The sequence below is a fragment of the Crocodylus siamensis genome, chromosome 3 (genome assembly GCF_052110815.1).
Source record: "Crocodylus siamensis isolate JL-2025a chromosome 3, ASM5211081v1, whole genome shotgun sequence".
Classification (NCBI taxonomy): Eukaryota; Metazoa; Chordata; order Crocodylia; family Crocodylidae; genus Crocodylus; species Crocodylus siamensis.
The window spans coordinates 132748237-132774380 of NC_143397.1; the positions used below are offsets into that span (position 1 = coordinate 132748237).

Below are 26144 nucleotides of genomic sequence, written 5' to 3' on the forward strand. Positions count from 1 at the left end.
AGTCCGTCACAGAGCTCAATCACTGGGCAAGCTGTCAGACTCAAGTAGACCATGGTGAGCTATCAAAGAGTCCCTGGGGATGGGAGATAGGGAAAGCAGCACCCTGGTATGATGGGGGAGGGAATAGATCTCTGTAATGCTACGTGTTATGCACATTGCATTACATAACATAGAGCTACAGAGAAGTCTTGTTTCAAACAGGAACTTTTCTGTATCACTTTGCCCTTTTAGTAGCATTACAAGCCTGGTGCAAGTCTTTATGCCCACTTATGTTAGTGCTACTAACATAACATCTGTCTACAAGCCTTATTTTATCTGAGTTGTCCAAACCTGTAATCTCCACCTCTCCTAGCTAACCGCTTCACTTAATTAGTAAGTAGCAGAACCTGTTTTTCCATTTTTGTAATCAGCTCTCTTGCTATCAGATTTTCCTGCTTGACCAGAGCAGTCTTCTGCAGCGTTTCTGGGCAGTCACCAACACTGCAAGTGATTAGGCCCATGGGCCATATCGCAGAATGGAGTAGTCACATTTAAAATATGGGTCACAGTGCATCTATACCCAAGGTACGTACAGATCACAATTTGAAATGCTGAGGCTGTTTGCATGTAGCATACAATGAAACAAAAATAAATAGGGGCTAAGAAAGAGGCAGACTGAAATGCCATTTGGGAAAAGAAAAGAAAAAAGAGTCTTGATGTTAAAATATGTTAATGCTGGAGGTAGATGTATAGATTTACAGTATCAACAGCAGCCAGGAACACACACAACCTTTTGTTTTCTAAATTATGCATCACAGCTTAAGATTGTTCACCAAGGCTAGTATGCTTTTAAGTTGGAGGTGGTGTATTCAACGTACACAACTTTCCTCTGAAGGATCTGTACATTAAATCTTTTCTTCTGTCTCAGTAAGCAAGTCTGTCCGAGTATATGATATTTTATGTAGTTCCAGGTAGTACTTTAACCCTTTCTTATATAATTCAGCTTCCCAACTGAACTGTTGTATTCCTTTTGCATAAGCTTGGTCACTTTCCTTATTTCAGTAACAAAAGGATAGCTGGAAAAGCTAATATTTCTTTGCTCTTACTAATTATTCCAGTATTTACCATTACATTCCTTCTGTTGCTGTCATTGCTGATGTCAGTTATTAATGATTAGTTATTGCTCTCAACATGACTTATGGCTGCATATTTTTCAAGGGGTAACAGTATTCAGAATTAACAAACTAGGCTTACATTCAAATTTACCTATTGCTGATTTCTTATTGGCTGAATGCCAAAAAAAATCATAGCAGAAAAACAACTGACTTTGTATAATCTTAAAAAAAGAATGGTCAAATTATTTACTTACTAATATTAATTATCCAGGTGACAACCAGTAGCTGGGTCCAAAGCCTTATAGGTATTTGGGTACCTAGCTTGCATTGAAGAAAATTTCAGTGTGACATAGGTGCCTAAATAAAAGGTAGGCACCTGAACATCCTAGTGAATCTGGGCCCAGGTTATTTTTAGAAATTGAAAGGCCAAACATTGAAGTCCTGCTTCCATTGGCTCAAGATTTGCTGCTGTGAGTGTTTAGGAATATAGGGTCTGAATGGAAATGCAGTGCAGCTTTAGCTCTCAGTTGTGTGCCTATTGAAATTAGTAAAAATCTCTACATTTACTTATACCTACTAACAGGGGTTGGATTGGATGTCTGGTCAAATAAGAATGTTAATATTATAGCATAGTGGCCTGTGTGGTACATACAGACACAAAATACTGCTATTCAAAAATCATAAATTTGATGGAAATGGGCAGATATTTTTGTGGGGGGAAAATTGTGAAGAAGGCATTGTTTGATCAGCCATAACTCGGCACAGTGTGGGGCTTTTGCTCTTTGAGGTAGCTGGAGGCAGAAATGATAAAGCATAAAGAAAGAGGAGTTGTCACTTTTATTATTTGATGAGGAAGGACGATCCAGTAATTACGGTGTTGCCCTCAGACTTGCGGGACCTGAGTTCATTTCCCTGCTTTGCCGCAGGCTTCCTGTGTGACCTTGGGCCATGCCATGTCATGTGTTGTGCCTTGCTTCCGTATCTGTACAATACAAAGTGCTGAGACACTAAGGTGATGGACTACATAAATGTGTAAAATGGGCAGTACCTAGATTTCGGTGACATCCAGAGTATAGCTACACAGTGCCACGCAGGGCTTTTCTTACCTACCTGTGAATATTTTGGCTTGTGTGTTAGACTCTACACAGAGCAAGAGGGAGTTGTCCAGAGAGAGCCAAGCTAGTTCTGCACGTACTAGTTCTGGAACCAGAAGCAGAAGCAGAAGTGCCATGTTAGTTTAGCTCTGCAGAGAAGCGAGGCTTATTAGCTCAGCCACAGTGCTGTCCTAATGCAACTATACTGCTTCTGATTCTGAGCTTGCACATACAGGTGTAGCTCAGGTATCACTGCACCTTTAGTGGCTCCCAATGAGATTGTTACACGCACACAGGGTAAGACAGTCTTGATACTAAAAGAACTGATGATCCAAATAGATAAGACCAGCCAAGAATGTGAGGAAGCAGGGACTGTTATCCTCCTTTGCAGACAGGGAACTCAGCATGGAGGGATTAAGTCTTCCCATAGGAAGTCTGTGCCAAAGCCAGAAGAAGCATAGTTGGGCTTCATATTCCTCAACCCCTGCACAAGTGAGTCAGCTGCGGTTTTGGAGAATGCTGTTTGCCCTCAGACACCCTGAGTCTAGGCCTGTAGACTCAAAACAGTAGCAGCTGTTATATATACGTGTGTTGCTCAACTGCCTTGTTCACAGGTTGTGGATTTCATCATCCACATTCTCCCAGCTGAATTACTGAATTCTAAATTCATGATTGCTAAATTTCTATGTAGCTGCAGTAGCTTTTACCCAGACTGAATCCTTGGGGTTGCTTCTGTGTTCAGTCACTTCTGGGCAACTTTCATGGACTTCAGAATAATGCAGGGATGTGATTGTAGTGGAATGAGATATATACCAATGAATAATGCCATATGCAGTGGGGCTTGTCTCTAATGGTCTTTTGTATACAGCCCAATGGTGTCCTGTTGGTGCCGATAGGTGCTGCTGTAATACTGTTTGTTGTTTGTTGCCTCTGGAATTCTTTCCTTTGTTGATTGTTTTGATGCCTGTGTATTTTTCTTTTTAAACAATGGAAGTTTACTTTGCTGTTTCTTTTAACTCTCCATAAGAATGTTGTGTATGTGTAGGGAATGTTGTCTTTTGGAGAAGATAATGTTTTATTTAATATTTTCATCCCAAGTATTGCATGAGGACATACTCATTCCAAGACAGCACAGTTCCATTGACGTGGATAACGTTATGTAAGCTTACACCATCTGAAACACTAGTCCTGCTGGAGTTGCTCCATGTCGCAAAATGACACGTCCCTTTTTCTATTTAAATGCTTGTTTAAACAACTTTTTTGATCACTCAACTTCTGAGCTACACGCTAAAAAACTGAAATGCTTTACGTATCTCATTTAGGGTTTAGTTTAACATTAGTGATTAACTCCCTCAGGTTCAGATCAAATTTCTAGAGTATCATTATACTACTAAAATGTCTCAGCATGCCAGGCTGTATTTGATTGCTAGCAAACCACCTTAATATGGGTTATAGTGGGCACATCTACAGTTGCCATTTATGCACAGCAATAAGCTGCAAAGTTTATTGCTCTGCAATTTATTGCTCCTAGGAGGCTCCCAGATGTGTGGTTTACACATGCACCTGGACCACAGCACATTGAACAAGGTCACAGCAGCCCTGGCTGGCAGCGGCCCTTGGGGATCAGCCTGCAAATCTGGGGCTGCTCCAACCAGGCTGAATGTGCTGCAGAAGGGTTGGCTGGGGTATGAGGGTGCATGGGACTAGCTAACAGGCAGCCCCGGCACTGAAGCAACATCTACACGGGCGCTGTTGCACATGAAAAAACTCTGCAGCAATTTAATAAACTAATAAACCCTGCTATGAGGTTTATTCATTTTGGGTACCCTAATAGGGGTGCATATGTGGACCCTGGCATTTACTGTGCAGTTAATTAGTCAACTGCACAGTAAACATCTTGTGTAGTCACGCCCAGTGAGTTATAATCACATTCCCATCAACAGCTAAAAAAATTAATAGAAAACTAATCTTAAGGACATGTTAAACAAGCAGTTTTGTAGGACACAAAGATGGGAGTGGAACTCACAAGAATGTAGTGGGTTCATTGTCTTCCACTGAAAGTTTTTCTTTTAGAGTGCATTCATTGCGGTGAAAGGAGCCAGACTGATAGCCATGGAAGCTAAAATCCTGTACTTAATCACAGAACAGATACAAGTCAGGGAGCAGCAAATCAAGTTTCCTTGTGTTACTTGACCTAGCCCATAAAGTGTAGTTCTCATACCCGTGCTGTCCTTTGTCCCTTTGTTGAAATTTTTGCAGTCGTTACAGTAGTATTTCTTTTGATTTGGTGTAGGGGTATGATGTGCAGAAGCCTCTATACTAGGAAGTGGACTGACACCATTGATTTCATTCCGGCCATTTTAAAAAGTTTTTGGGGATTTAAAAAACACTTAGTAATTTCTATTCCTTTGTGCCCTGATGATAATCCAGCCTTAAATATCCACAGTCTTTGGACCTGGGGAATCCTTGGAAGGTCGAAGAACCTGACTCCATAGCATGCTGCTCTTTTCTGAGGAAAGGTCAGCCTGCCACACACAGACCTGCCAAATCTACTGTTTGTCCAAGTAGACTAATGCTTTTTGGCCTTCCCTACTGATCTATGAAGAAGCTTAACCAATCTGTTCCTTTTGTGGTTCCAGGCACAATGTGTGTGTGTAGAAGAAAAATTTCATACTAAATCAGAGTGATCTTTTTGTGCTGGATATAGCTTTGACATTGAAAATGCTTAAAATGCGTCCTCTAACTTTTGGAATTTCCTCATAATTTCATTTATAATTCTTCAGACTCCTTCAAAAGGCTCTTCTGTCTCAGCCTCTCTTACAGTTTCATCTCTATAATCTTGTTCCATCCGCTTAGAGCCTGAAATTTAAAACAGCCTTATAATCATTTAAATTAATCTGGAATCAGAAGGTGAACTTTCTGGCAAGGGAGAAATTATTTTGCAAGGGTTTTCCTATTTTTTATGGCACCTAGACTTTCCAATGCAAAATCTAAACCAGTCACAACCAGTATAAATGTACTGAAAATGGTGTGACATTTTCTGGTGTTAATTGGTCATTCATTTGGAAGATAGTCCTTACAGGTATATTTTCTTGTCATCTTTCAAATTCTTGGAACTTGTCAACATGAAATAATAAAAATAAAACTCAGAATATCCAGAACCTGAATAACAACATGATCCTGTTTTTATAAACCTTTTCCTTTCTTACCACACTATACTGATATTTCATTGAGTTTAATTTTGCTCCAAAGAGTTTGCAGTCTAAAGACAATATCTGTATTGTGCTTTGGATACACTCATATAATAATGTTACATAGTAATGTAGTAACTAACATAATATTACTACTATCCTAGTATGCATGCACTATTAACATACTGATATCTATAAGGACATTGTTGCTTGTTATCCTCAGTTGCTGTAAGTTATTATAGCTGCACTGAAGTCAGCATCTCCACTGGCTCACACCAGCTGAAAACCTGTGTTTTTGTTAGCATGTCACTTTGAAGTAGGAAGGTTCATACTGCAAATACTTTACACTTTAATTTATATCATGAAAATGTGTGCAATTTTTCAAACCACTCCTTTTTTGTTATCTGGTGTTGTGCCACCATGGAAGCCCCCCAAAACAACAGTAATTTTAAAAAGTCCTGTGGTAGCACATTATGGATTTTCTCACCAAATTTTCAGATGACATCTACTACATTTCACAGTGGGGGTCCTTCTTTTTCCCCCAGAGGTAAATGGAGCCATGGTCACTCCATCATTCTGCTATAGGACATATAAGAAAGCCATATTCAGTTGTCAGAGGGCTGGGAGTGGTATATTCCTGCTGGTTGCCTATTTCATTTTATTTTCATAAAATTGTGGTAGCCTAATAATTTGGGATTTCTTTTTAATTTCTTCCTCGGTTCTTTCCTACTGACCTTTTAAAGCATGTAGGGGGAAGATATTAAACAATAACATTAAACTTTAAAACTATTGTAGCATTTCTGTTGAGAAACCACTCAACTCTTAGGAAACTCCTTAAGTTAAGGTTCCCTGTATGATTTCCACTAGGCACTGTTGCATGTATGTAATTTCTCCATTGTAAGTTATGATTCTTATGGGCTTGTATGTGTACCTATAAAAATAAATTGTAGGTAACAGTATGGAGGTGATCACAATGCATCTATCCCAACTTGTATTAATCAAACCATTGCACAACCCTAGCACTGTACTTTTCTTTCCTACTTCTCCCTTAGTGTATTGTGCCCATAGACATGATCTTCAACTGTGGCTTCAATTTAGGCTTGAAGGTTCAAGGCAAAATTAGGAATAAAAAGGATCATCAAGGTGTATCCACACATGCAGCAGTTGGAGTATGTTTTCATTATCACTGTCATTGAGTATTGAGAACAAGAAATCCAAGACCATTTTAAAACTAATATTCGTATTTTCAGTTTCCCCTAGCACAATGCATTATTAGTAAGTACTGGAAGGGGCTTCACTATCTAAACATGAACTACAAGTATGTGTAGTTCATCTTCTTTGATGACTGAGGACACATTTTGTTGCCCAAAACATATTAGAAATAGTTGCATGAGGAAAAGTAATCCTACCCTTTTCCAGCCCATTCTTTGGGCAACACATAAGGTTGTAAGACACTACATCTAACCAGGAAGTAAATAAACCATGGTCTGACATATCTGTGATCTCTTTCAGTGTTTCTTTTGTGGTGACTAAGGGGTCACTGGAGTTGGGTGCAGGGGGTTGTAAGCTTTGGAAATTTTCCTCCCCAACAGTCTTCCCTACATTATCAAATAGTCCTTGTCAACGTCTCAAAACACATGGGTCTACATGCTATTCACTTATCACTGTTGATAGGTATTTGCACTTTCACTGTGAGGGGTACTCCCATTAAAGGGTCACCTATGTGAAAATGGTAAGACACACCTACCTATACCAGGGCTTTTATTATATCTCTATTGCTCACTCCCTTGTGAGTCTGTGCCTTCTTACACTGCATTATTTATGTCCTGTGGCACTGTGTTCCAGTCAGAACTATTCTGTAATTTAGAAAAACAAATGGGCAAAACAAGGAGTCAGCATGTGGATGTAGACTGTAAATTCTTTATGGAGAAGTCTGTCTGTATCCCATGCATTATATAGGGATGATCACATTGTCAGTGATTAACTAGCAATAGCAAATTGCCAATTCATTTGTTAGCTTTCTTGTTTAAAAATGTATGATCTCAGTGTGCTTTGATTCTTGAGCCGAGTCATGCAATACATTCAGAAAGAGAGCAATCACAAAGCAATTTATGTGACCACATAATCATTTAACAAACAAGGCTCACCATATTAATATAGTAAATACAGTTAAATGAAGAAGCTAAGCAAAACATGGACAGTAAGGATTTTACTACATTTCTAGAAGTCCTTTGATTCCTGAAGGTAATGGCTTCATGTTTGCATACAAGTAGAAGTTATTTGTATGAAGTATGCCTTGCAAATTTGTTTCCTCCTTTCCAGTTTATCTCATTTGGAAGATGGACAGTAGTCCAGCAGCTGCAAGAGAACTGTGACAAGCTGGTGACTCTTTGGTTTAGGCATTAAGAGATGCTGCTAGAGAGAGAAATGAGCTCCTGACATATCTACTGAAGGTACAATATTTTCCACTGCCGTTTCATTTGGCCGTGTCCATGTCTTGTTTACTCTTTTTTTTTTTTTTGGATGTCTTCACATACAGTGTCGTCATTTTCCTTTAAATCCCTAATTATTTCAGACTGTGTTTCTAATAACACATAAGGCATAAGGAGCTGTGTAGTATTCTGTTGAGCTTTCTGATGGTCTTCCTAAACAGTGCAGTATCTTGAGTGTCCAAGAGATAACTATTGTTGCAGATAACTATGGACTCTTGTAGTTACATTCTGACTCAGATTAGCACAAATGTATCCACATTTACATCTTTCCTAGGTGATATAACAACCTCTTTATGATCAAGGCTGCATATTTGTAATATATGTTAATCTGGTAGACACACAGATAAATTATTCCTGTCAAGGTTAGTGGGGAAAAAGCAGGGGGACAGATTTAAATCAGATCTTTCACTGTCTGATTTATGATATTAATTCAATTTCCTTTTAAGTTCCATCTGTTTCAGAAGGGTGACAGATCTGAGTTTGTGGGAGTCCTGTCCTTTGGCACTGTTAGAAGGACAGAGGGGCATATTTGACTCTGGCAGTGCTGTTGGTTATCTGGACAAGTATCATAAGGGATAAACTGTGATTAGCCAGTACCCACGCTGTGTGTGTGTTTAGTAGCAAACATTTGGTTGTCTCCATGGGTGGTATCCCTAGACAAAACATCTTTGGTAAGTCACAAGCCCAAAAAAGGTGAGGGCTTTGAGGGCAAAAATACACAACGCCATATTTAAATTAATGTTATTGTAGTGTTGCAATATTTCAAGGTAAGTTGGCTTTTCATTATGCTTTTCCAGTTTCAGGGTTTTGAAAGTCTGAGATACAGAATAAGCAGATATTAAAACTTTCTCGCAACCTTGCGGCCTATAAGTGAACTGAAATAATCATCTCTGCCAAAATAACTAGTTTCTGGCGACTTCCTGCTTGATTTTTTTTTTTTACCAACAAAAGAAAATACTTTATTAAAGAATGAGTCCCTAATATTGTTTGACACTATACAGTAATGTTCATAACAAAATTAACCCTTAAAATAGTAACATTTTTCAAATTACCAATCATACTACTTATTTTTGTTTGCACTGCCCTTAAGATGGCGGACATAGCATAGTTAATTTTGAAACCTCAAAAATCTATTCCACTAGTCAGATAACGTTGTTTCATGTTACAATGCCCTGTAGGAGTTACCTGGTGATTTCATCCCCTACATTTCAGAGTTTCTTTATTTATCCATACACAAACATATTCATTTAATAGTGAATGAGAGATCACACTGAAACTGTTGTGTATATACTGTATAATATGGGATTTGATTATATGCATAGAATAAAGCTCTATATTAAACTCTCAATATTGTTAAAGGTAATAGGAATTATTGTGCATGGAAAAGATGTTTTATATACATAATGGAACACATAACACTTATAAATTAATCGATGTGAGATTATTAAATCCATATATACAACAAATATACACATATTGTTGTATTAATATATATACCTAAGTAAAACAATGCATTTGTATATTTTAAGGGTAGGTTTCATATAGTTTTATAGCTTATATTTTTATATTTTTTGATGCACAGGATTCTTGTGAAAAAGGGATAATTTAACATTTTATTATAGACTCTTTAAAAAAAAATCAGCCAGCTCTATTAAATACTGTTCCATATACATATCTTTCAAACTGATAATTATTATTCTGAAACTTAACAAAATAATGATGTTGCTTAACAATAAATTCCCAATCTACAGGATAGTTGTGTTTTTTTACTGAAAATCTGTGCAACCTATTTTTAGCTGATAGTTCTTAAGTTAAAAGACAAACACTGGCTGTATTAAATAAAATAAAGCAGAGCTTCAGAAAGGCAGTCCAGCTTTTAGTAAGGTGGATGAGGCTAAAAATAAGAATCTCCATTAACTACAAGTGCTGCATTGGATTAAGAACGTTTAAAGCTTCTCAGTGTTTATCCAATAGACTGAAGTCTGGTCCAGTAAAATCCAGTACCCAAAGGGAGAGCTCTGTTTCTGTTATAAGGGGACACACAAATACCCTATGTTCCCAAATATGAATTTTGTCCTGTTCCTGTTATTTCAATTGGTGTGCCCCTGGATAACCAAAATGACTCCGGGTAGCTGCACTGACTATGTTGAACACACAGTCACGCTCCCATTTCTCACTGTCAAAGATATCTGGTGATCTAATGTGGAAAGTTCAGAGTGCTGTGTCACAGTGAACGTATTTGGTTTCTTTGGAACTAGGCCATCCCTAGCTTAGTCTTTTCCAAATAACAACATTTCTTATTAATAGGGTTCTTCACATGGCCATGGATTATTGATAGTTCTTGAGAGTTATGTAGAAAGCTGCATGCTATCCTACACTATGTGGCAGCTGAACTATTTATTTAGCAATACAGTTTAACTCTGCTACAGGCCCTCGAGCTAAAGCCCAAACACCAACTTTTCTCAGATTGTTGTCAGAGAAGAATTTTGGAGTAAAGCTGGGTCTTGAAAACCTGATCTGGGGAACGACATGTGGATTCTGGTATTTAGCTCAAGGGATGATCACATGCATTGCAAAAACCCCAGTGTTGCTTGTGATGTTGTAATTAGCCACCCTGCCTTCATCTGCACTAAGCAGAATTGGAAAACACATTGATCAACATGTTAGCTGGCACATCCAAATAGCACACTTAGTCTAAACTGGGCCTTAAGACCTGATACAAAGCCCAGGGAAAGTAATGGGAGACTTTCCATTGATTTCACTGGCTCTGGGTCAGGTCATTAAAATCTGTGGTAGGTCTCTACAGTACTTAAGTGATCTTGAAAAAGTGAGAATTTATTACTCTCTCCTGATCTCTCCCTGCCTTCTGCCCAAAAATTAAGCCTCACTCACAATCCCCCCTGCCCCCCATCAATTCTACATTCACTTCTGTGCTGAGATCATAGCACTTTGACCCCACAGTTTCATCTTTGCTTCTGCTTGTGATTTTCATTTCCCTTTCCCAGGGCTAGAGGTGCAAGTACAACAGGGTGCACTTTCTTGGCAGGAGGGGGAAACTCTAGAGATCCTTTAGACCCTCCCCAGGCCCAGTGTTGCAGAGAGGGAAAGCAAAGGGGTGGGTAGGAAAGGATCTATCTTGTCCCTCATACCAGGGACAAGAGAAAAGACAGGAATGCGGGGACACTTCCTGGTCCCTCTTCTTATCTCCCCTCCTGTGAGAATGAGAGGTGGGGTGAGTTCTACCCTGCCTCTGAATGAGGGTGGGGGATGAGGGGGGTAGATTGTATGAAAACACATGCCACTCAGTGGCCTGGCTTGCTCTTTAGAAAATGATTTTCTGAGTCTGTGACCCATTGCACTTTAAGCACTGGGCAATGGATCTCCTTGCTCACGTAACGTGAACAGCACTGTTCCTGGGGGAGATCAGTCATCCAGTACTCTCTAGCTGGCGTGGGGGGGATCAAGGTGGTCCAAATTTATCCAGGATAAAATAGTTGTGTTAGAATGAAATAGTGCAGTTATAGAGAGCGAGGCAAAAATTCAATCTTTACAATCTTTCAGGGATGCTTTATCCACACTGCATTTTTCCCAGGGACTTTTTTTTAGAGGCCTAGCTAAATTTTCATGCCTCTCCTGCACAGCCCCAAATTCATAAATATTGCTAGAGGTCTCCAGCCAAAATTGTGGAAGATGGTCATAGTAAATTTTGTAGAACTGGCATTGGAAATATACTTCTGCTGTTAATATAAAGAGTAATTCAAGAAACAAATGTTTTCTGTAATCACAAAGATTTGGGGTAAAAATGTAAAAAGTATCTAGGTTCTACTGGGTTTTGAACATTTTACTTGTTTCTTAAAATACAAAAGAATGTATGAGGACTACCAGTAAATCTGTGCATAGAATACAACTGCATAAGGGAGGATCCTTATTTAGTTGAATCTGCATTTGCATGGATGGATTCTTTCCTGGCCAAGGAAGTTGAGGGCTCTGTACCCAAAATAACAATTTAAGAAGTAGGATCTTGGTGTGTCAGTCACAGTGATTGCATTGGACATATAAGAGAAGACTCATGAACTTGATTGCCTACTAGAATTGTAATATGGAATTTCTTTCCACATTGTGGTATTTACATACCCTAAAAACAAGATTCTAGATAGTACATTGTGAAACAGAGAAATGATATATGAGGTCCATCAGGAGTTAAGATACAATCATTCTAATGCAAAGAGAAAGGCTGTGTAGTCATGCCTTTGAAAATTTAGCACCATGAGCTTGCTTGTTCTCACTCAGCTCCCCAGCTTTGTTTCTAAGCTATAAGACCTCAGAGGCTGATTTGTGACAACTCTAAAGAGGCTTGGGTGAAACGCCAATTAGTAGATTTTTATATGGCAAGAAAATTTTCAGATTTTGGAAAACTGTCATCATTAAAAATTAACCCACAATAACATTTTAAAATGTCATATTCTGCAAGAAAAAAAATGAAAAATGTGTGGCAGGTCAAATGTGACAGCTGAAAGAGATAAAAAAAATATATGCAGATGGAGTAGGCAAGAAATGCTATGAGGGGTAAGAGAGGCAGCTGGGAGATTTAAAAGAGATCGCCAAAGAGCAGCTGAAAGACGCCAGGAGTCTGTTGGAGAGCGTGTCTGGGAGTTAAGTGGCTCTGTGTGTGATGAGAAATGTGCCAAAATGATAAAAAAAAAAAACAGCTGTAGAAAAACAAAAGACTCCCCCAAAAAACAGAATTTCAAAGCTTTTAAAGTACTAGTGGATGGTCACATTTTATTAACAATATGAAATGAGTCAGTAGGTTAATTATCCCTCTGTCCGTGCTCTCCTTTCTTGTCTTGAAATCAATCTAACCTTCTCTCTTTGTTTTCACAAAGAAACCCCCCTCTTCTAAGAACATGTCTAGACCAGATTGGCAGTGGGTCTTGTGGCGGAGAGGGCTGAGCATACCCTGTCCTCCAAAGTTTGCTGATCCACTCCAGAGCTGGAAGTTTGCCTAGGAGGCTGCTCCTGATTCATTCCCCATGGCTTCTCTCAAACCAGAGACAGGGCAAGTGGGGCACCAGCCTCAGGCACTTACTAAGTGGGGTCTCCAGAATCACCCCTGGGAGTCTTTGCCACAGCATGGGCAGTGCCACAGCAGGTAGTGCATCTCGGGGGGTAGGGGAAGGGGAAATTAATGGAATGGTACTCCTGCCACCCTTCCCAGGGAGCTTTGGTCAGAGCAGGCACAGCCCTGCTCCCAAGATGTATGCATCAGGAAGGAGTGGGGGGGGGGGGAAGGGAGTGAATGGGACACCACGGTCAGCTCCCAGGGAGCCAAGCCACAGAGCTGCTGCCACCTGAGTGGAGGTGATGCTGCTATGGCAGCAGTGGTGGCACCCCTCTCCCACAAGTCTACAGTGGTCAGCATACCTCCACACACATTCCCTCTCCCTGCTCTGGGCACTCAAGCTGCTTGCTACACCTTTGGCCCGAGGGCTTGAAAGCATACACTAGGGTTGAAGCTGGAGTAGGCTTGTGGGCAAAATTCTGGCTCAAGGCAGCTGACTCAGGTAAGTAGGAGGTACTCAGTCCTACTTTCTCCAGGACTGATCACTGCCACAGTACAGAAAAGCCCTGAGACACCTCTTTTTCTCTGCTGGTCCATCCTCTGGTTACCCAATGTGCTTCTTCACACTTCTAGTGGTGATGTCATGTTCCTAGATACCTTCTCCAAAGGCCAATTGAGTCCTTGGAGACCAATATTCAGTTTTATACCCAGCCCTTTTACAGCTTCCTGGGGTTCATCTCTCATTTCCTGACCAGCTCCCATCTGTCATTTTCAGCACATCAGTTGTTATAGTAAAGCATCTTTCTTTTAGAATAGCATGATAGCTACTTTTTGTAGCTCCTATCCATAGTAAGTTTTTATGATTTTGTGTAGAAGGCTTACAGGCTTACACTCCAACAAGCTAATTGGAAGAGGAGAAGAAATTAACACACAGACCACAGTTTGAGATCCTCTGATATCGAGTATTGCTGGTGACTCTTAGACTGATTCAGGCTTCCAAGGGGAGAGAATCTGGGCAACAGCAAAGCCAAGTGAGTAACCCTTTGTCCATTCCAGATCATTTTCTGCAACTCTTTCTTGTAATGTTTCATCCAGCTTGTTTACAAAAATCCTGCCTGATGGGGCTTCTGCCACATCTCATGAGGCTTGGTTTTATAACCTTATATATTTCACCACTGGCAAATTTTTGTATACTGAGAATACACCAGGTGTATGTGCAGCAAACCACACGCCACAGGTCATCAGTAGTAGCAGAAGTGGAAGCTTCAGTATTAAAACTACAAGTCTCTACCACTCTTTTCCTTTGCTTCACATTGCAATGAGCAGCAGAGCAGAACAATAAAAATCACAAACAAAACCCATAGACAATTAACACAATGCAATTCCACATTGTAACTGATGCAATGCAAGCTCAAAAAAATCCCAACAGCAGCAAAGCCTCTCAGGGTCAGTCTGTGCTGAGCATGACAGAAGTGCTGATCAGCTGCTGGTTTGCCCACTGTTGAGCTCACTTTTGGACCTTCCTGATCTACTACACAGTGCAGCAACTAGACACTATTGCAGCTGTCTTGTAGAGAATGGATCAAATGAATAATGGGGTTGATGAGCCAAGCACTAGGGTTTTTGTATGAGATGATGTCTGTTTTATGAAAATCAAACTTATTTTGTAATTTGAAATCTCCCACCTGTACCTGTGACAGAGGTTTATGGAGTGATTTGACTCAGTCTGGGTCCCATATCTCATTACTATCTCCTGCATTCCCCTTTACACTAGTCTATTATTTTGTCTGTGAGAGTTATCAAGCTGGAATAAGTCAATTGATTTTTAATTGATAAACAACTGGAAATTCTGTTTGAGGTCATTGACAGGTGTTAAAAAGAAGGCACGAAGGGATCTAATGCACAATCGCAAAAATCATGCTTCCTACCACATCACAGCTGACGAAGCTCCCAGCTGCAAGAGCACCTGATGCTGCTCCGTGGCTGGAAGCTCCAAGCACTGATAGGCCTGCAGCGGGTACCATGCACTGTCCCGGCTGGGAGTCCTGATCAGCTGATCAGTGTTCCCAGCTTCTGGAGCATGGAGCACAGGGGAGTGTGCTCTGGGACTGGGAGCACTGGCCACATGGTTCAGTTAAGATGTAAGAACCAACCACAGGGGAAGAGCTCGACCAGGAATTCTTAGGTCAGCTCATGGAGGTAGTGAAGTCAAAGGATGTGGTTGTCGTGGGGGACCTGAACTTTCCTGACATCTGTTGGGAAGAGCAGTCAGCCAGGTCTGACCTCTTACGTAGGTTCCTAGCCAGAATGCAGGACCTCCAACTAACCCAGGAGGTGCACAGCCCCGCCAGGGGAGACGCCTTGTTGGACCTGGTGCTGGCCATGGGAGATGACTCGGTGAGGGGGCTGCTGGTGCTCGACCACCTGGGTGACAGCGATCATTGCCTGCTGGAATTCACCATCCAGTGCAAGGTGGCAAAGGCCTGCAGCAAGGCAACAGCCCTAGATTTCAATGAGCTAAGGAGAATAGTCGGGGAAGCACTGAGCTCCAAGAGCGGGGGGAGCCAGGTGTCCAGGACAGTGGTCGCTACTTAAGGAGACAATCCTCCAAGCCCAAAGGGAGGTAATCCCAACACGGATCAAAGGGAGCAGGAGAGCACATAAGCCCCCATGGCTCACCAAAAGCATCCGGGAATGTCTCCTACCTAAAAGGAGGCGTACACCCAGTGGAAGGGAGGGGCCATCACCAGGGAGGACTATACTGCAGTTGCTTGGGGCTGCAGGGGGGCAGTCAGGAAGGCCAAGGCGGAGATGGAACTGGGACTAGCTACCCGGATCAAGGACAACAAGAAGTCCTTTTTTAAATACATAGGGGGTAAAAAGGTTCCGGGTAATGTGGGGCCTCTGCAGGACACGTTAGGAAATTTGGTCGTCACACCAGACAACAAAGCCAACATATCTAACAATTCTTTGCCTCCATTTTCCTAAGCACGGACCGGAACAGTCACCCCCTCTGCTGAGCCTCCCTCAGGGCCCAGGGGAGGTGCACCTAGGCCAAGGGTTAGTGAGGAACTAGTTAGGGAACTTCTGGAGGGACTGGATGTATTCAAGTTGGCTGGTCTGGACGATCTCCACCCTAGAGTACTGAGGTAATTAGCTGAGATCATTGCAGGACCCCTGGCACGGCTTTACAAGCACTCATGGTGCTCTGTTGTGGTGCCAGAGGACTGGAAGAGGGCCAATATGCTTCCCATCTTCAAAAAGGGGAGGAAGGAGGACCCAGGAAACTATAGGCCAGTTAGTCTTACCTCAATCCTGGGCAAGCTTTTTGAGAAAATTATTCTGGCGCATATCCACAAGGGACAAGCAGGGGAGATTATGCTTCAGGGCAAACGACACGGGTTCATTAGCGGCGGGTCCTGTCAGACCAACCTGGTGGCCTTTTATGATCAGATCACCAAATCCTTAGATGCAGGGGTAGCAGTGGACGTAGTCTTCTTGGACTTTCAGAAGGCCTTTGACATTGTCTCTCACCCCGTTCTCATTAAGAAACTGGGGGACTGTGGTGTCGACACCCACACAGTCAATTGGGTCGCCAACTGGCTGGAGGGCCGCACCCAGAGAGTGGTAGCGGATGGGTCATTTTTGACTTGGAGGGATGTGGGCAGTGGGGTTCCCCAGGGCTCGGTCCTTGGGCCCGCACTGTTCAACATCTTCATCAGTGACTTGGACGAGGGGGTAAAAAGCACCCTGTTCAAATTTGCTGATGACACTAAGATGTGGGGGGATGTGGGCACACTAGAAGGGAGGAATAGGTTGCAATCGGACCTAGACAAGTTACAGGGATGGGATTCAACACAGACAAGTGCAAAGTGATGCACGTGGGGAGGAAGAACCGGCAGCATACCTACAGGCTGGGGAACTCCCTTCTCATCAGTACAGAGGCGGAAAAGGATCTTGGAGTCATCACTGATGCCAAGATGAACATGGATCGGCAGTGTGGGGATGCAGTCAGGAAGGCCAACCACACCTTGTCATGCATCCATAGATGCATCGCAAGCAGGTCCAAGGAGGTGATCCTCCCCCTCTATGCGGCACTGGTCAGGCCACAGATGGAGTACTGTGTCCAGTTCTGGGCGCCGCACTTCAAGAGGGATGTGGACAGCATGGAGAGCGTCCAGAGGAGGGCCACTCACATGATCGGGGGCAGCAGGGCAGGCCCTATGAGGAGAGGCTAAGGGACCTGAACCTATTCAGCCTCCACAAGACAAGGCTGAGGGGGGATCTAGTGGCCATTTACAAACTAGTTAGAGGGGACCAGCAGGCCCTGGGGAAGTCCCTGTTCCCCCGAGCACTACCAAGAGTGACCAGGAATAACGGTCACAAGCTGGCAGAGGGTAGATTTAAGCTAGACATCAGGAGGCGCTACTTCACAGTCAGGGCAGCTAGGATCTGGAACCAACTTCCAAGAGAAGTGGTGCAGGCTCCTACCCTGGGGGTCTTTAAGAGGAGGTTGGATGAACACCTTGCTGGGGTTGTTTGACTCCAGTACTATTTCCTGCCATGGCAGGGGGTCGGACTAGATGATCTACTCAGGTCCCTTCCGACCCTAGAAACTATGAAACTATTACATGTATTTTGTGGAATAACTTTGTCACTTATTCCTAGTTTTATCATGGCATTAATTTAATGAATGTGTGGCCAGGTCACTACTTGATCAACCACTACTTAAGATACGATTAACCAGTTAATCACATCTGAAGTATAACATGTGTCAGGGACCTTATGTAGCACTCTGTTACAGATCCCTAAGTTTCGGTTCAGATTTTAATTTTTCCTGGCAAGTTCTCCAGTGTTGTTATACTAGAAAGGAAAATTGCTGTTCTTGCTAAGGTCACAGGAAAGCCAGCTCTAAGATGCAGTAGTTTAAGCGGATCTGGTGACATTTAAAGGGCAGCAAAGGCTAGAGATCCTTGTAAATTACCTATATTTTTACAGCTGAACCTTTTTGCATTTCTAGCAGTTTATAGCATTATTGCAGTCATATTACTTAACGTGAATTTCATCAAATATATCTATTTTTCATTCATTATGAAGTAATCCAACAATGGGAAAAGCCCCAACAGATAAAAAATAGACAGAACAATACATAGATTTGCAAACTACAGTGTACAAATACATACATTTTTACAAGGATTTTATTTTTCCTTGACTAGTGGTTCAAATGGTGGCTCACCCTTCATTGTTCCTTCCATAATTGTTTTTGCTGCTATGAGCATTTTGTGTAGGGCAGGATTCAAATCTGACAGAGAGAGAGTGAGAGACCATGAGCATGAAAACATACCTACTGCTACAAATTGTCACTTCACTGTTTTATTGTATGAAGAAAGAAGTATGGGCATCACCTGTGGCATTAGCACACTAAATACTCTCAGAATCTTCTAGGATTAATTTATTAGGCTGAGAGTGTGCCACATAGGTTATGTGATCAACAGATGCATTTGGTTATGTTTAGGGCAATATTCACTAAATTATGACCATCATTGCAAGCCATTTCTGAAAATTCATGGTGATCAGGAGAGGTCCTGGATGACTGGAAAAGGGCAAACATGGTGCCCATATTTGAAAAAGGGAAAAAGGAGGATCCAGGGAACTACAGACCAGTCAGCCTCACCTCAGTCCCTGGAAAAATCATGGAGCAGATCCTCAAGGAATCCATTTCTAAGCACTTGGAGGAGAAAAAGGTGATTAGAATCCATCGGCATGGATTCACCAGGGGCAAGTCATGCCTGACCAACCTGATGGCCTTCTGTGATGAGGTGACTGTGGATGCAGGGAGACCAGTGGACATGATATACTTTGACTTTTGCAAGGCTTCTGATACGGTCTCTCACTGTATTCTCTCAGGCAAGCTAAGGAAGTATGGGCTGAATGAATGGACTGTAAGGTGGATAGAAAACTGGCTGAAGCATCAGGCTCGGAGAGTAGTAATCAATGTCTCCATGTCTAGTTGGCAGCCAGTATCAAGTGGAGTGCCTCAGGGGTTTGTCCTGGGGTCGGTTTTGTTCAATGTTTTAATCAATTGCCTGGACGATGGCATAGAGGGCACCCTCAGCAAGTTTGCAGATGACACCAAACTGGAGGTAGCAGTAGATATGCTAGAGAAAGGGCTAGCACTGACGACATGTAGGGGGTGCACACGCACCCCCTGAGCTTGGTGGTGCACCCCCTGCAAAAGGGTGCTGTTGACATTGCTGGCAGCGCCTGCAGGTAGTTGCCGCTCACCACCCTCTCGCTGCTGACACTGCCAGTGGCACCTGTGGGTGGTTGCTGACCACTGGTTGGTGTTTGCCACCCCTCATCTCCCGCCACTGACGGCGCCACAGCCACCTCCGGGAGTTCATCACTTGCTACTGCCACGCTCCCACCGCCGACAGCACTACCACCACGTGTGGGAGCTCACTGTGCCCCACCCTGCCTCTGGGGTCACATGGTGTTCATGATTCCAAGTTACCTAGACAAATTGTAGGATTGGGCCAAAAGAAATCTCATGAGGTTCAACAAGGACAAGTGCAAAGTCCTGCACTTAGGACAGAACAATCCCATGCACCCCATACTGGTGAACAAGTTAAGGGGCTGTGACTTGGATGACTGCACAGTCTGGTGGGTGGAGAATTGGCTGGAGGGTCGCACCCAGAGAGTCGTGGTGGATGGGGCGGTTTCGACCTGGAAGGGTGTGGGCAGTGGGGTCCCGCAGGGCTCGGTCCTTGGACCGATACTCTTTAATGTCTTCATCAGCGACTTGGATGAGGGAGTGAAATGTACTCTGTCCAAGTTTGCAGATGACACTAAGCTATGGGGCGAAGTGGACACGCCGGAGGGCAGGGAGCAGCTGCAAGCAGACCTGGGCAGATTAGACAAGTGGGCAGAAAACAACAGAATGCAGTTCAACAAGGAGAAATGCAAAGTGCTGCATCTAGGGAGGAAAAATGTCCAGCACACCTACAGCCTAGGAAATGACCTGCTGGGTGGCACGGAAGTGGAAAGTGATCTTGGAGTCCTAGTGGACTCCAAGATGAACATGAGTCGGCAGTGTGACGAAACCATCAGAAAAGCCAATGGCACTTTATCGTGCATCAGCAGATGCATGACAAATAGGTCCAAGGAGGTGATACTTCCCCTCTATCGGGCGCTGGTCAGACCACAGCTGGAGTACTGCGTGCAATTCTGGGCGCCGCACTTCACGAAGGATGCGGATAATCTGGAGAGGGTCCAGAGAAGGGCCACTCGTATGGTTAAGGGCCTGCAGGCCAAGCCCTACGAGGAGAGACTAGAGAAACTGGACCTTTTCAGCCTCCGCAAGAGAAGGTTGAGAGGCGACCTGGTGGCTGCCTATAAGTTCATCAGGGGGGCACAGAAGGGAATTGGTGAGTATTTATTCACCAAGGCCCCCCCGGGGGTTACAAGAAATAATGGCCACAAGCTAGAAGAGAGCAGATTTAGATTGGATATTAGGAGGAACTTCTTCACAGTTCGAGTGGCCAAGGTCTGGAACGGGCTCCCAAGGGAGGTGGTGCTCTCCCCTACCCTGGGGGTCTTCAAGCGAAGGCTGGATGAGTATCTAGCTGGGGTAACGTAGGCCCAGCACTCTTTCCTGCTTATGCAGGGGGTCGGACTCGATGATCTGTTGAGGTCCCTTCCGACCCTAGCATCTATGAATCTATGAAACCTGCACAGGCTGAAGGCTAACTGGCTGGGCAGCAGCTCTGCTGAAAAGGACCTGGAGGTTACAGTGGACAATAAGCTGAATATGAGCCAGCAGTGTGCTGTTGTTGCTAAGAAGGTTAAAGGCATACTGAACTGTGTCAATAGATGTGTTGCCATTAGGTCAAGGGAAGTGATTACTCCCCTCTATTCAGCACTGTTGAGGCCACATCTGGAGTAGTGTGTCCAGGTTTAGGTCCCCCACTACAGAAAGGATGGACAAATTGGAGAGAGTCCAGCAGCAACAAAAATGGTGAGGGGGCTGGGGGACATGACTTCTGAGGGAAGACTAAGGGAACTGGGCTTATTTAGTGTAGACAGGACTTAATAGCAGGATTCAACTACCTGAAATGGGGTTCAACAGCAGATGGAGCTAGACTGTTCTCAGTGGTGGCAGATGACAGAACAAGGAGCAAGGGAAGTTTAGGTTAGATATTAGGAAGAATGTTCTCACCAGGGGGGTAGTAAAACACTGGAACAGGTTACCCAGAGGGGTGGTGGAAGCTTCATCCTTGGGGGTTTTCAAAACCTGACTAGACAAAGCCTTGGCTGGGATGATTTAGTTGGGGCTGGTCCTGCTTTGAGCAGGGGTTGGACTAGATGTGACCTCCTGAGGTCCCTTCCAACCCTCATTTTCTATGATTCTAAACTTTTGAAAGGGCCAGAGTTTCAGTTCAGTTAAGCTTGTCCTGTGTCCCCTGTAATTTCATCCTTATTTGAATTTTATTCAAATTATCCAAACATCCTGAGTTTTCATAACTGGGTTTGAAAACATGTTAGAACAAACTTTGGCTCCAAACTTTCAGCACTTTCTATATCTATTTGGAAATGTTACTAATCACCATTTCAAGAGAAGTATATTCTAACAGTTTGAGCAAGTGACCAGGGAGTTGTGAATCTTCATTTAGGTCCCTGTGTCTTTTACCTGTTCCCTCAATACCATGCCTATGGTGGGGCAAGCAGGGCAGCAGTCCTGGGTGCTGACATCGGGGTGGGGAGGAAGGGGAAAGAGGAGGGAAAAAAAAAAAGGTGGGGGGGCTGCCAGAACCACCCCAGGTGCCCAGCTGCCATCATGCCTCTATGTTGCCTCAAGCAAGTCACTGAATTTCCCTGCTTTTAGAGCTGGTCACAACATTTGCTAAAAAATGCTTCTTTACAAAATGCCTCTTTTTACAGTTTTGAGTGGCAAATTTCAGTTTCACAAATCTTGGGAAACAGGCTTTTCAAAAAAGTCCAAACTTCCTATTTTGTCCTTTTTCTGAATGACAACTTCTTGTTCTGAAACATTGGCTATGAAATTCTACAGATTTAAAAAAACCCAGGTGAAATAGAAACAAAACCTTTCAAAACAACCTAGAACACATTTTTTTGAAAAAAATTTGAAATGTCAGCTTTCCATCCTGATTAGGGATAAAAATTTAAGTCTTGATTTTTCATGGGAGGAGAAAAAAACTATCTATCACTGACCAGTTCTGTCTGGCTCAGCTCCTTTTCTGCAAAACAGAGATGAAACTTTTCTACCCGTTTTACAGACATGTTATGAAGACTAATCAATGCCCTCTTGATTCTGCAGTTATAAGGACTATGAACAAAAATAGTGTTAATAAAATCGCTTTAAAGTTAAACACCTACCTCAGTGTAAAGTTTTATTGCAAATTTGTCTTGTCTGGCACCAGCTCTGCATGGAACATAGGAAAGGGAGGATGGGGAAGGCATTGTTATGAAGGTTTTCCAGACTTCACAAGGTTGTGTTTAGCTTCGGAGAAAAGGATCAGGATTTTTCTTATTTTGAAAAACTGTTTCGTTCATTCTGAAGGGGAACGAAATGACCAGCTGCAGGGCTCATTTCGCACTGTGCTGCAAAGAAAAGCAACATATCTTATGGGTACCCACATTTACAAAGAGAAATGGGGGGAAAAATCCTTACAGTTCTAAGGTAAAACCACAGAGGGCTGAACTAGTTGGGTAACATTGAACATAGCCATCATCTTGGCAATTTATTCAGATTTCTTTACCTTTCACTTTGATATTCTGCAGGGGGAATTCAGCTTTGTTCTTCACTCCACAGGAAAAAAGAAAGAAAAACAGAGGATCGGATTCAACTCTGTCATAATCTGGCCTAGCTCCATCCATTTTCCTGGAGAACATGATCTAGAGAACAAAGGAAAAAAGAAAAAAAATTCCAGAATTGAGTTCCTACTGCAGAAAAAAGGTGATATTCAAACAGAATAGGAATAAGGCTCCATTCATTTTTGTTTTTCTTACCATTTGACACTAGCTCCTCTCGGCTTCAGACTGAGCCTTGAAAAAAAGAAACATAATATGTAAGCATTTCAGTTTACCTCACATTTATCTAAAAACACAAACAGACACCTTTAAAAAAAAATCAGGCTAGCTGCTTACTACCAGATTCCTAGTTCTACTTAAAGTGGTTTGTACCAATAAAGCACCTTGGATTCCTTATTCCCAACTGAGATATTGATTTAAAAGCGAGCCTCCTACTAGTACTTGCAGAAGATCATGGTAGTTTCACTGCCATGACTGAAAACCAAATTCCCACCTATATATAGTCCTCCTCATGTTTTCAGTGATACAGCTGAATGCAAACTTTTCAAGCTCCTATTTCGTAATATAACCGTGTTGCTATTCAAACTATCAAATTATTATATATTGCACAATATTCATTCTAATTTAATGTACATGAACAACAATTATTTCCTCCCATTTTTACTATCCCATCTTCCCCATTATTTCCCATCCACAGTAACACTATTTAAAATGGCAACTCAGTTTGCATCAAAATGACCAGCATTCACTTTCTTATTGCTTTATTTTTTTTAAAAATCCCCTGCAAGCTACAGCTGCATCTTCCTTAGACTTTGCCCAGAGGTTGAAATTTCCCTAAACTTGCAATAAAACACAAACCTGTTCCTCTCTTACTAAACTCTAAAACAAAACTATGTTCTTTCTGCTTAGAAAGCCTTTATACCTGTATACAAAACTGAAAGAAAAAGTTGAACTTCAACATTTCAGAGACCATTCAAAATTATCAGGAAACTATTTCCATAAACTATGATACGTGTTTTATGCAGGAGAAAATGCATCTCTTCTAATTGTAGAGTTTTATAATCAAGTTGTTCTGAATTGTATGCAACTCCTGGGAAGAGAAGTGTAAGCTTCCATTCCTAGCAATGTTTAGACATTGATATAGTACATCAAAGCTTTGCAATTTTTAAATTTTGTCTGCTCTCAAGGAAAGATCTTTCAGTGTAAAAATCACTGACAGGATTGGTGGAAAAGTAAGGCTCCAGATTTGTGCTGCACACAACTTCTTGTTACCCATACTTATACACTGAAAAACCCTTAATTAAAATACATGTTTATGCACTGTTTAGATGCACAGTTAGAAAAAATCCTTTATATACCAATGCGTGTGCCTTAACAACATTAATTAGTCATATTGAATAGATATTAAGGGTTATCAAATATCTATTTAAAATTATAACTATATATTAAACTATGTATTTAAGAAGGAGAGGTACTTTGAATGGTTTAACTTTGCTATTGACATGCTAATGTTTGCATTTTTGATGAGGTGATTTAAGCTGTGTAGGGCCAGTATGCAGTTTACTTTTACAAGCATATGGAGCAATGATATTTAAACTCCACCCTCACATAACCTAAGCAATCACCTAATGCCCAGAAGTCCCTGGAGTGGTGAGTGTTGTCTCATTGTACTTCCAAGGGCTCACATCACTTCAAGAGCAGTGGAAGGAAAGAGAAGGACAGAGGTGGGGCTCTGACTATGCAACCCTGCCTTACAGATACACTTATTTCATAATAGCCCAAGGAATAGACCCAGTAAAGCACAGGATTATTGTTCTGTCCTGCTCAAGAAAGTTATCTAGTATCTTCATTTTCCTTTCTGGGAGGAACTGATGGTTCTAATCCTAACTGATGCCACATGTCAACTTAGGCTCTCAGTAAGGCTCTCCCCCCACCCCATAGGCTTAACTCACGTAAGGGAGAGAAAACAGAGGTTAAATGAGAAGTTTCCTACTCATTCTTCTGCTGGCAGGATATACATCCCACAGAAAAAGCAAAGGACATTTTTTTCTTCCCCTGTGCCCATGAACCTCAAATGAAACCACAGTTAATAATTCAGCAACACTTTCCTGCCACGAATGGGTGATGAGCATTTCATTATTCTGTTCTGTTTTTTTAAATAATGGAATGCAATGCTTGCAATAATTGTATCTGTCCTGGTAAACAGCTCTAAATTCACTGGAGCTGGGAGCCAGTACAAGAACTGTGCATCACTTAAATGCCACTTGTCCTGACAAAACAAGGCTCTAAAAAGTGCATGTTGTTCTGCACCAGAACGAGTTGTACACAAACAGAATGAATGTGCCAGATGCTGCCAGGGAGCTTCCCCATGCCACCTGACCCAACTCAAAGATCAAAAGAGACCACTTCTAGAAGGAAGAGATGGTCAGCCTCAGTGTTCAAGTTGCTATGCTAGTACCATCTGTAGCAGAAACAATTTTCAGGACATGGATAGTAGGCCTGTGCGAAGTGGCAAGTATTCGATTCAGATTCAGCTTCGGCCAATTCGGAGGGGCAGCAGTTTGATTTGGTGATTCGAATCACTGTCCCAATTTAATCTGGCCAATTCAGATTTGAAGATACAGCATTGATTCAGAGATTCGGCCATAGTCTAAACAGGGCACTGCCTGCAAGGACGTTGGACACAGCTGTCTCCAGCTGGTAAGTCAGTTGTGGTGGGCAGAGGCAGGGAGGGAAAGGACACAGGGGGCAGATCAACACCCCCATAGTGAGGGAAGGATTAGAGCTGGGGCAAGCTGCTGAATCGGGGGAGGGGGACTTCCATCACTGCGCACCACTGGTCTGGGAGGGCAGGGGAGCAGGTGTGTCTCCAGCTCTGCAGAGGGCAGGTTGGGCCAGGCTGTGCTCTAGATAGGTGGCAGAAGGCACTGGGAATGGGGGCAATGCCCTCCCACCAATCGCTCAGGCTCCCTATGCCTCCCAGACAAGCCACAGGTTTGCCCCGACTGGGTGAGCAGCTGCAGGTCCTGGGGGGCGGGCACATGCACCTGGACTAGAGTGGCTCTGTAGCAGGGCCTATGGGGAATTTTAGGGTGGCTGCAGCCCCACCACAGCCCCTGCTCCACTACACTTCATGGGGCGGGCAGCCTGGAGCACAGCCCTGGCTCTATGGCTGGGGCCAGCCACATGGAGCGCAGCCCTAGCTCTACCTACCCTGTGGACTGCTGCCTGGCAGCAGAGGCTAGCTTCCCAGAGCACAGCCTGGCCCAGCCTGCCCAGTGCAGATCCCACTGTATGGGAGCAGGCATGGTGGTGGGAGCCCCTGCTCCCCGCATCCCATGCCTCCCCACCCCAGCTGGGCAACTTGTCCCAGCCCTGAT

At 42.8% G+C, this 26144-nt stretch overlaps 2 long non-coding RNA genes across 3 annotated transcripts; one reads left to right on the forward strand and one right to left on the reverse strand.

The window, feature by feature from the left end:
* Positions 1-444: 444 nt before the first annotated feature.
* Positions 445-22903, forward strand: LOC149868834 (uncharacterized). The gene is made up of 3 exons (XR_016441344.1): positions 445-564; positions 7702-7832; positions 22766-22903. It is a non-coding gene; the product is annotated as an uncharacterized LOC149868834 (long non-coding RNA).
* Positions 7467-25860, reverse strand: LOC149868835 (uncharacterized). 2 transcript variants are annotated; one of them, XR_016441343.1, is made up of 5 exons: positions 23148-25860; positions 22963-22998; positions 22713-22848; positions 22330-22554; positions 7467-18235 (listed from the first exon to the last, which is right to left on the reverse strand). It is a non-coding gene; the product is annotated as an uncharacterized LOC149868835 (long non-coding RNA). The 2 variants fall into 2 exon arrangements; XR_016441342.1 differs by having other exon boundaries at positions 22963-25860.
* Between the last annotated feature and the right edge of the window lie 284 nt (positions 25861-26144).